Source organism: Dasypus novemcinctus, chromosome 11 (assembly GCF_030445035.2).
Source record: "Dasypus novemcinctus isolate mDasNov1 chromosome 11, mDasNov1.1.hap2, whole genome shotgun sequence".
NCBI lineage: Eukaryota > Metazoa > Chordata > Mammalia > Cingulata > Dasypodidae > Dasypus > Dasypus novemcinctus.
In genome coordinates, this window is record NC_080683.1 from 56,854,612 (window position 1) to 56,865,910 (window position 11,299).

Consider the following 11,299-nt stretch of genomic DNA (forward strand, 5'->3'; position numbering starts at 1 on the left):
ACCTTCTTCCGTCCTCATCTACCCCCCTCAAAATCTCTTCCACCTCGGCCGCCGTCGTCCCTTCTACAAGCCCCACTTCCCCCCCCCCCCCCCCCCCCGCTCCAGGTATTCAACCACATCCTCTCATCCCCTCTAGTCCCTACTTCAAACTCCTAAACGCCTCCTATTCCTCTCTCAATGCCTCCCACCCCAACCTCACTCGCTCTTGCTGGTTATGTCTTTCCCCCAGCCTCCCCCTCTATGATCCACTTGCTATCCCATCACCACTCTTTACTTCCTCCACCGACGATTCCCCCTCTTCCTGCAATTGGAATCAGTCTACTCATGTCCCACTCACTTTTACGCACATCTCTTCCAAAGGTTTATGCATTCACCCCCGTTCTTCCCACACTCCTAGCCTTACTGTCTGTACCAACTATACCTCCCCAGACGTCTCTGCCAAATACTTAGTTCCCCTAAACACCACCCAATGGCTCTGCTCTTCCACCGGACTTACCCCATGCTTATCTGTTGCCACACTTAACAAGACCAAAGAAACGTGTGTTCTCATCCTCCTCACGCCCCGAGTCATCTATCACACTCCTCTACATTTCTTTGAAGCCTTTGATCACACTCAAGAAGCTATTTACCTCCACAAACGCGAACCTATTACTGCTGTACTCACTGTCACTTCCCTCCTAGCTACAGCTGGAGCTGCCACTGGTGTTGCAGCTCTAGCCACACAAGCCTCCGCCCTCCAAAACCTTAGACAAGCAGTAGACTCTGATATCATCTACCTCCGAGATGCAGTCAAGTATCTTAGAGACTCCCTCAATTCCCTTTCGGAAGTTGTCCTGCAAAACCGCCGAGGCCTTGACCTCCTCCTCCTCAAAGAAGGTGGCCTATGTGCAGCTCTGGGAGAAGAATGCTGCATCTATGCCAATTATACCGGTTTAGTAGACTCCAGCTTAAAAGAACTTGAAAAAGGTCTCAACCAACGCCGACTTGAATGAGCCCAAAATGCTGGTTCCTGGGGCTTCCTGCAGCCCCTCCTCCCTTATCTCCTCCTGTTACTAACCCCAGTTCTGCTCATCATCCTAGGTCTCACCGTTGGTCCTTGGGCCATTCGACGAATCATCCGCCTTGCCAAAGATCACGCTGACAGTGTATTTTCCTCGTTTGTTCAAATCCATTACCACCGTCTTGCTACCTCTGATCTCGCTCCTCAATCCCGCCCTTGTCCTCGCCCCCTTTCCCACCGTACTTCCCGCCTGTGAAGCTGCTTGCTGTGAAACTCCCTGACCTTAGCCGCCGGCACGGGTTTGTTTCCCTCGGCGTAAAGGGCTTGGGTGCACCCTCCGCCCCCCTTTATTGCTATACGTCGGAGAATCTTTCACGGTTAAACCAGCCACAGCGCTATCCACCCCAAAAAAGCGTGCGCAACATCATGTTAGATATTTCGTCTAGCACTGGCACGCACCGACCCTAAGGGCTATGCATACATTCTGGCCAAATGATATGTCATTTGCCCATCGCCAGTCAATTCTACCCCTTTTTCTCTCACCCTCCACAGCCCATCCCTCTACTCTCTCACGCCCCCTTTTTTTTATAAAACAAAAGGAGCAATTGTTACTGCCTTCCTTCACCCCTCCTCCTAGCCCCTGTTATCTCCCTTTTCCAGCCATTGCTATCCTTCCCGCCAGTCCCGCCCACTTAGCCAACTCATAATCTGCCCCCTTCCTTAGTCACCGCTTACCTCATAGCTGCCTGCACGGCTCCGTCTATCCACTACCGCCCCGTAGTTAACCCGCCCCAGCTCCTACCCCTCCCTTAACCCGACCCTATATAATCAAGTGTATTTCCGCAATAAAGTGGACTAGCTCACTCTCACAGGCTGTCTCCGTGGTTTTTACCGCGCGTCCCCCACACCTGGAGAACCTAGGCCTACGCGCTGGCCTAGGGGCTCACCGCCGAGCCGTGGAAGCCCCGCCCGGTCCTCGTGGGTTGCTAACTCAAAATAGCAGCCCACACCTTACAGAGTGCATTCCTTGTGAGTGGGGCTCCCCTAAGTGGGGGACACCCCTGTATAGCCCGGCACTCCTTGCATGCATCAGCATTGCACGTGGGCCAGCTTCACCCCATGTGTCAGGAGGTCCTGAGTTTGAACGTTGGACCTCCCATGTGGTAGGCAGATGCTCTAGCCATTGAGCCAAATCCACTTCCCTCATGTATTTTATAAACCACCTCCCTGAATCCTTACAGTTAAGATATTTGTGTATTTTGAACATTAAATTACGTCAAAGTTCAGAAACTGTCCTACAGCTGCACCCATTGTATGCATATTCATAGCACTGTAGCACATAGATATAAGGAAGTCTGGTGTAGCGTAAAAAATTGAGGATGTGGACTCAAAATATGTTCAAATGTCTAACCATGGTCAATTGACTGCCCTATATAAAGCAACATTCAGCAAATATAATATCCTGATAATTGTCATTAGCATTATAAGATTGTAGAAATTAATAAACTAGCTGCATTGTTTTGCCTCATTTGTGAATGATTGAAATTTCATAAAAGCCCAGATCAGCAATCATTTTCTTTGAAGAACTATTGTGAGTGTGTGAGAATATATGTGCTAGTGCATGTGTTGGGAAGATAGGGGTGTGACATAACTCTTGTTCTCTGAAACTAACTCCCCCATTATGTTATTCATGTGAACTTCCAGCTAAGTGGAGTTGGTGGTATAGCTAATGACACAATATGTTTCTAAAAACTGTCCCATTAAGGAACTTATCTCTTCTCAGCTAGATGAGCAAGTCAGGGATCTAATGTGTAATCTCTAAGATAAGTGAGGCTTATGAAAAGAAGCAGCAGCCTCTTTTTGTTCTTTCTGTTCCCTTCCCTCACTAGAACCTCCCCTCCTATTAACTGACAGGAGTCAAGACTTTATAATTTTTCTTTACTTAGATTTTAACTGCTGCTAATGACCCAGGTTCCAGATCACAAAATATCATAATCTTCAGGGTACAGAAGAAAAGAATGTACTAGTACACAGTGGAGAGAAGATCTGGGAAGACATATATCTGTTTCTCAAAACTACTTTAAATGGGTCGGTTCTTAGAAAAATTGCAGCAAAACTCTCTTACAAGGTAAGCTTTCAAATATTTCAAAAATTTTCTTTGAAATACAAAATGCTGTTTTTTACCTTCTGAAAAATCAGGACATGCTTGGTGCCAAAATTCTACTGCCAAACAAAAGTACCACTTTATCGAGCAATTACCTAAAAATAAAAGCATGTTATTTTTGAGACAGAACTGAATTCAGTATTCTGCCACTACATTTGGAACATTTACTTTAAAAGGCCTTCTTTGTGGCCTGGGAAAATGAGTGACACTATTGTACCCACCCAGTGGGCAGCTGAACCCCTTCATGCAAACCAGTAGGTGACTGATGTGGCTCCACGAATGGATGCCCTGGGCAGTCATCTGCCCACACATATTGGCATCTCTCTCTTGCAGGCACCCCAAAATTAAAGCCTGGTTTCTGGTGGAAACTGGTGTAGAATGATGCCACATGGACCACCTTTTTATGACTACTAGCTAAATGTCCCCAATCTGAGGCTAGATGAAACAAAAACCCTTTGTGGCTTTCCTATTTTGAAGTATTTAGAATTTTTCTCCTTTACCAGGATCAGATATAACTTCCAAATAGAGCTACAGACTGTGAATCCATTGTATTTATGATATGTCAGTGGTCTTTTAGCTTAGTGGTTCTCAAATTTGGCTGCTCATAGGGTTGGCCTAGGGAGTTATTTCAGAAATCGACAGTTTCCAGTTTCCATCCCTGTGGGTGAGACCCAGAGATCTATATTTAAAAAAGATCTCCAAGTAATGATAATGATCAGCCAGGTTTGGGGACCACAGTTTTAGCCCATATTTTCTAAAATAATCATTCTCCTGTTGCCCCCATAGATCTCCATCAGTGCCCAGGAATGCTTGTCTTTTTCTTCTGAGTTAAATGTTTCCTAAGTTTTCCTTACTTTTTATATTTTTTTCTCATAAGCCACCTCAACTACTTTGGTGAGGAAAGTGGTAGTATAAACTATCAAATACATATTATAGATGACATTCTTTTCAATATTTTTATAAAACAGTAATACATTTTCACAATAGCATTGTTTTAATACTGTTTTACTCTGGTAAGAAATTATTCAACTTCACAAAACTCCTTGTTTCAGTTTGCTAAAGGCTGCCAAACAATATGACAGAAATGGGTTTGCTTTTACAATGGGGATTTATTAGGTTGCAAGCTTACAGTTCTGAGGACATGAAAGTGTCCAAATCAAGGCATCAGGCAATACTTTCTCCCCAAACACTGGCATATGGTGGTGATTCCCTTCTCCTCCTTGTTACTCTTGTTACTGCAGCTTCTGGTTTCCTTTCTCTGGGGTTCTGTTGATTTCAGCTTCTTGTTCTCATGGAATTCTCTCTGTCTCTGTGGCTTTTTTTCTCTGTATATTCATCCTGTTTATAAAGGACTCCAGTAAGAAGATTAAGATCCACCCTGGGCTATACCTTACTTACATAATCTAATCAAGTGGCCCTTAACTGAAGTAATCTAATCCAAGGGTCCCACATACAATAAGTTCACACCCACAAGACTGGATTAATTTAAGAATGTAATTTTCTGGGGGCTAGAAAAAGACTTAAAACAACCACACTCCTGAACATACGTGATAATTTTATAATCAATGACAAAATCCAATTGTACTTATTTCCTGGAAATCAGATATCTATATTTGCTTTTTAATTCATAATCTATAATTTAAGTGAGGTCAATTGAACATAGTTCAACAAACTTTTACTGAGTCCTATCTTAGAAGCTTAAGATAAAGAATTACTTGAGTGTTAAGATTCTACCCTTCCTCAGAGAAATCTAGTAAGGAAGTCAAATATATAAAAAAAAATAGTGTTGTAAAATGTGAAGTAAATATAGGTATTTTAAGAGTCCATTTGAGAGGCATCAGTTCTGTCATAGTGGCAGGATATGATGAAAAGAAAGGTTCCCTAGGAGAAGATCCTTGAGTTTTAAAGGATGAGTTGAAGTTTGCCAGATAGCTAATGGGAAGGTTGGGAAGGAGGGGTGAGGGAATGAATCCATGTGGGAAAAGGCAGTCTATGCAAAGTATAGAAATGTAACACTGCACATTTGTGTCGAGGACACAGTATACTGCTGTTGTGGGCAGTTCTAGGTGAAGAATGGCAAGAAATGCAACTTTCAAACTCACTTGTTCCAGATCATGTAAGACCTTGAATGCCATGCTAGAGAGCTTGCACTTTAACCTTTAATAACCAGAAGTTGATGCAGACTGTTATGCCAGACAAATGTGATCAGATGGGAATTTTGAGACCTTCTTGCAGCCACATATAGGCTGGGTTGTGGTGGGGTGTTGTTGGGATTAGAGTTCAAAAAAGAGCCCAATAAAGAGGCTTCTGGAACATGCTAGAGGGTTCCTGAGGACCTGTACTAAGGAACTGACAGTGGGAATGGCAGAGAGCAACCTGGGAGACACTGGGTGAGCAGAATGATCGGTTTATATAGAGGTTCACTGAACGTGGGAGAGAAGGGTTGAGGTTGACAAGTTGCCTAAGTTTCTGGCTTGGGAAACTGGCTGAATGGTGAGCCACCAACCAAGACAGTAAAACTAGGCTTTGGGAAGTAGATGTGGCTCCAGTGATAAGGCCTCTGCCTACCATATGGAAGGACCCAGGTTCGATCCCTGGGGTCTCCTGGTGAAAAAAAAAAGGAGAAAGTGTGCCTGTGCTGCAAGCCAGCGCCCATGTGGCTAGACAAGTGCCTGTGCGGTGAGCCAGAGCCTGTGCCAAGTGAGTCACCCAGCAAGATGATGACGCAACAAAAGATGAAGGGGAGGGAAGTGGACTTGGCCCAGAGGATAGGGTGTCTGTCTACCACATGGGAGGTCCGCGGTTCAAACCCCGGGCCTCCATGACACTGTGTGGAGCTGGCGCACACGCAGTGCTGATGCCCACAAGGAGTGCCCTGCCATGCAGGGGTATCCCCTGCGTAGGGGAGCCCCACATACAAGGAGTGCACCCTGTAAGGAGAGCCGCCCAGCACAAGAGAAAGTGCAGCCTGCCCAGGAATGGCACCGCACATACGGAGAGCTGACACAACAAGATGATGCAACGAAAAGAAACACAGATTCCCATGCTGCTGACAACAGAAGCAGACAAAGAAGATGCAGCAAATGGACACAGAGAACAGACAACTGGGGCGGGGGGGGGGGGAGGGGAGAGAAATAAATAAAATAAATCTTTAAAAAAAAAGATGAAGGGGAGAGTCAAGTGAAGCACAGCAGAGATCAGGACCTGAGGTGGCACAATTGACAGGGAACCTCTCTCCACATCAGAGGTCCTCAGGATGGAATCTCCTAAAGGAGAAAGATGAGAAGACAAAAAGAGAAACAGATACAGAAGATCACACAGTGGATGGACACACACAGCAAAAACAGCAAGGAGGGGGAGGGAGGGGGAGGGAAATTTTTAAAAACCAGGTTTGAGAAAAAGATAATGAGTTCACCCTTTGACATGTCATGTTAAAAAATTTTACAGAACATCTCTTGATAAGGTCGATAATACCCATACATAAAGCAATGACAAAAAAGTTAAATAAAAGAACATTATGTGGTACTATAGTGAACTGGCCCATTAGTTAATACATAATCAGTCAGTTATATAATATATTTTGTTCTGAATCTAGTCAAATAACCAAACCTTTCCTTTATCTGTTCTACATTAAATGCCTCAAATTTTTTTCCCTGAGAAGAGGACAAGATTTTCTGAAACTCTAGTCCTAAACTGACATCTGAAATATTACATACATTGCCACAACTTGATCTCCTGATTTTCAATGAAGTGCCAGGATCCAGGTGACCCAAAATAGCAGATGATTTAAAATATAGATCCAGCTTTCCCTGGGATGTACACAGACTTTTCAGACTGTAAGTTTTATATTCCTGCTGTTTCTACAAACAGGACTGCAGATTATAAAATTAGTTGACTTACCCTACAGATGTTCCCTACTCCAAAGACAGAGATGAACCACAGGATATTGGGTGCCTAGATATGAACCTGGTATTACAGATGGGTTTAACTGCAGAGAACATGGTCAGTAAGAGATGATTTTTACCCCTTTGAGCCCTTCATAAAGTTGCTGTCTGCATGCCTGGATGTTGTTCTGGGATACTGTCTTTTGTAGCCGTGAGCTTTTGCTCAAGATTATTTCCCTCCTCAAACCCAGTGGCCACACTCTGCATCACTGCCACGTCTATTCTGGGTATTTTAAACTTTGGTAGAATCTTCCTTCTCAGTCTAATTCATCACTAAATATTCTAGTTTTTTTTTTTTTATCACTTTCAATATACAAAGTATATTTGTTAAACTTTTTGATTTTCAAAGAAATTCCCAAGTAGAAACACTTTCAATTCTATTATTGGCCAAAAGTATCCATCAGCATCTTTCACTTATGTTCTTAAAAGGCATCATTAGATACTGGAAACAATATGTAAGAAGGGGTCTTAAGGAAAGTGGGTTTAACTTCTGGGGAGGATGCTCTGGTGCCCCTTCCAAACACCCTTTCCCAGCAGGTGCACCCACCCCCTGGATACTGTGCGGACTGACTCGCTGAATGTGAGTGGTATCTACATGTGTAATAGACACATCTCCTAAATTTTAAAACACATTTACCATTTCTGGTGATTGTGCTTTATTAAGGAATAATCCTATCATTGACAGTTTTATTCTTCTGTTTTCTCTCTTCTTTGGTGTTCCTGCAGCTGTAGAAAAATAAGAATAAAATCTATAGTAAAAATAACCATACCAAAAAAAAAAAAAAAAACCCACAGCAACAACAGTAGTATTAATTGAGCACTACTCTGTGTCAAATATTGTCTATGCATTATCTCATTTAATAATAAGTATACAGGTAGAAATTTCCACTTCTATATGTGTGATTTAGGAAAGTTGTTGAACAAATAATAGTGTTGGTGGTGATGAGCTATTATGTTCACCAAAAAATGTTTCATCTAAGGACCAAGACCCACATAAATAAAAGCTTTTAAGAGCCCTCATTTTAAAAAAGTAATTGTATAATTTTTTTTTTTGAGGTACTGAGAGCTGAGGATTGAACCTGGGATCTCTTATGTGAGAAGCCATCACTCAACCACTGAGCCACATCAGCTCCCCTGAGTTGGTTTTCATTTGTTTTGCATGTTTTTAGGAAGCACCAGGAACTGAACCCAGGATCTCTCAGCCACATCTGCTCCCCTCAGTAATTTTTAAAGAGTTTAAAGGGGTCCCAAGACCAGAGTTTAAAAACTGTTGCTCTGTAAATTGAATATAGATGACCTGTTACTTTGTTACAAAAGTGTTTGAACATGCATAAAGTGAAAATTAAGTCAGATGATTTAGTGTCTCTGAGTTTACCTAAGGTTAATTACTGTCTCTAAATCACATCAGTCCTTCTTAGGTTTCTACTCACAGAGGAGATCTGAATAATGTAACCAGGCAGAAATCTGCTGTCAGCCAGGCTGTGAGAATCAGAAATTTTCTTAAAGCCTCCGAGTATTAATAGCAAACTACAATAAAATATGATGCTTCAAAAATATAGACCTTGTGACTTTTCCACTAAGATAGACACTCATGATCTTCAACAAGTGCTTCCACACAAGAAACACTGTAACCACTGCTGCAAGACTATGTCCTTTTTCCAACAAAAATTGGCAATATTTTATTAATGGTGTCTATTTAAAAGGGGCAGAAAGAAGTCATGGTACAATTTATTTTTTTGTGAATTGATTTCTCATTTTGTATCCACTCCTTTCTCCCTCTTCCGAACCTCATGACTCCTCCCCAAAATGCTTTGGTCTTTAAAAAAAAATTTTTTTTTTATATACAATAAAAAACCATAAAAGATAGGGAACAAAGGAGACTAATACTGAAAAAACCATCCCTTACAATCATCACATTGTTTATAAAGTGATTCAAATCTTCAACTCAAGATGAGTTTTTATTTGGCATTAGTTCTTCTAATGACTGACAATGAACTACTAAAACTTTGATAACATTTGACAATAATTGCATCATATGAAAGACGTTTTTCAGCACTCAGAAACATGGTAATAGCCCTGCAGTATCCAGGTCAGTGGCGAGACCTCTAAGAACCGGCATCCCTGAACTCATCCCTCAGATGCTTACCTGGCGCCTACTGAAGTGCTAGGTGCTGAGCATCTCAATAGGAGGCGGCGGTTCCTGTGCACATCCACCGGAGCTGATTCCAATTTAATATGGTGAGTGCCATAAAGGGTTATGAAGGTTATGCCCTGAGAAGAGTAGGGTGGGAGCAGGAATGGACCATGATGAACAAGTGGAATTCTGCCATGCTGGTAGGGTTGGGAGGTAATTTCAGGCAGAATGGCCTGTGCGAGCCAGCAAAGTGCTTGGCATTCCCCTGGAGCGAGCTGCTGGTGTGCTCACTCACAGAATAGTGTGTGTGTAAGCAGAGGGCAGGGTGAGAGCCCTGATGAGGCTAGAAAGGCAGGGCAAAACCATGATAGAAATGCTCACCATGTGGAAGAAAGCCAGGATACGTTGGACCTGCCTTGAAAATTATCCAGAGATGTTAGTTTTTTTTGAGTACTCAGAAGACTTCATCCAGCATCTCATCCATAAAACAATTTGATTACAGTGACACCAAAAATCTTACCACAGCGAGGTTCCAGCATTGGATTTAAAAATAAAGTTCTTGCAGCTTTCTCCCTGTTAAGAATTTATATGACATAGGCCATTCAGGGAAGAGGACTTAACCTAATGGATAGGGCGCCTGCCTACCACATGGGAGGTCCGCAGTTCAAACCCCGGGCCTCCTTGACCCGTGTGGAGCTGGCCCATGTGCAGTGCTGATGTCCGCAAGTAGGGCCCTGCCACGCAGGGGTGTCCCCCACACGCAAGGAGTGCACCCCATAAGGAGAGCCGCCCAGCGTGAAAGAAAGTGCAGCCTGCCCAGGAGTGGTGCCACACACACGGAGAGCTGACACAACAAGATGACGCAACAAAAAGAAACACAGGTTTCCGGTGCAGCTGATAAGGATAGAAATGATCACAGAAGAACACACAGTGAATGTACACAGAGAGCAGACAACTGGGGCGGGGGGGGGGGGGGGGTGGAGAGGGGGAGGAAGGGAGAGAAATAAATAAAAAATAAAAATCTAAAAAAACCCCAAAAAACAAAAAAAAAAGAAAAGGAACAACAATACAGTATTAAGCTTAAAATTATTTATAATCTAAAACATATTTTATTGGCCATAGGCCTACAAAGTAATATTTGCTCAAAATGTAATCTATAAAAATCACATTACATATTACATATTACATATTACGTAATATATACAGCTTCTAAAAGTTAGTTCTCAAGATTCAAATCCTAAGTAAATAAGGGGAGGATAGTTTTAAAGAAGAAATAATAAGTGCTTCTATTTAACAAATGCTTCTATTTGACAATCTATCTTAGCTTGGACTACTATTTATTTATTTAATTTATTCATTCAATTTATTCCCCCCCCCCCCCCAGTTGTCTGCTCTCTGTGTCCCTTCGCTGTGTGTTCTTCTGTGACCACTTCTATCCTTATCAGTGGCACTGGAAACCTGTGTTTCTTTTTGTTGCATCATCTTGTTGTGTCAGCTCTCTGTGTGTGGGGTGCCGTTCCTAGGCAGGCTGCACTTTCTTTCACGCTGGGCGGCTCTCCTTATGGGGCGCACTCCTTGCGTGTGGGACTCCCCTATGCGGGGCACATCCCTGTGTGGCAGGGCACTCCTTGCGCACATCAGCACTGCGCATGGGCCAGCTCCACATGGGTCAAGGAGGCCCGGGCTTTGAACCACGGACCTCCTATATGGTAGGCAGGCCCCTATCCATTAGGCCAAGTGCACTTCCCTGGACTACTTTTTTGAGGTGCTGTTATTATTGTAACAATCTACCTGTATTCATAAAGTCCCCCAATTTTATTAAAATAGGTTCATCTAGATTTTGTGTGCACATGTGCCAGTATGTGTGCAAACTGTAACTGATAGCCATATTATTCTTCAGTTTCCACAGAGAATTCTCACAAAACTATTATAAGAATTTAACTGAATATTTGAAAAGAAAGTTCACCCTGGGTATTTTAAAGTCTTCAATATTTTGTGTATGCTATATTTATCATTTGAAACAGACTTTTCTCTTAAGAAATAACCAGAGAGAAAGA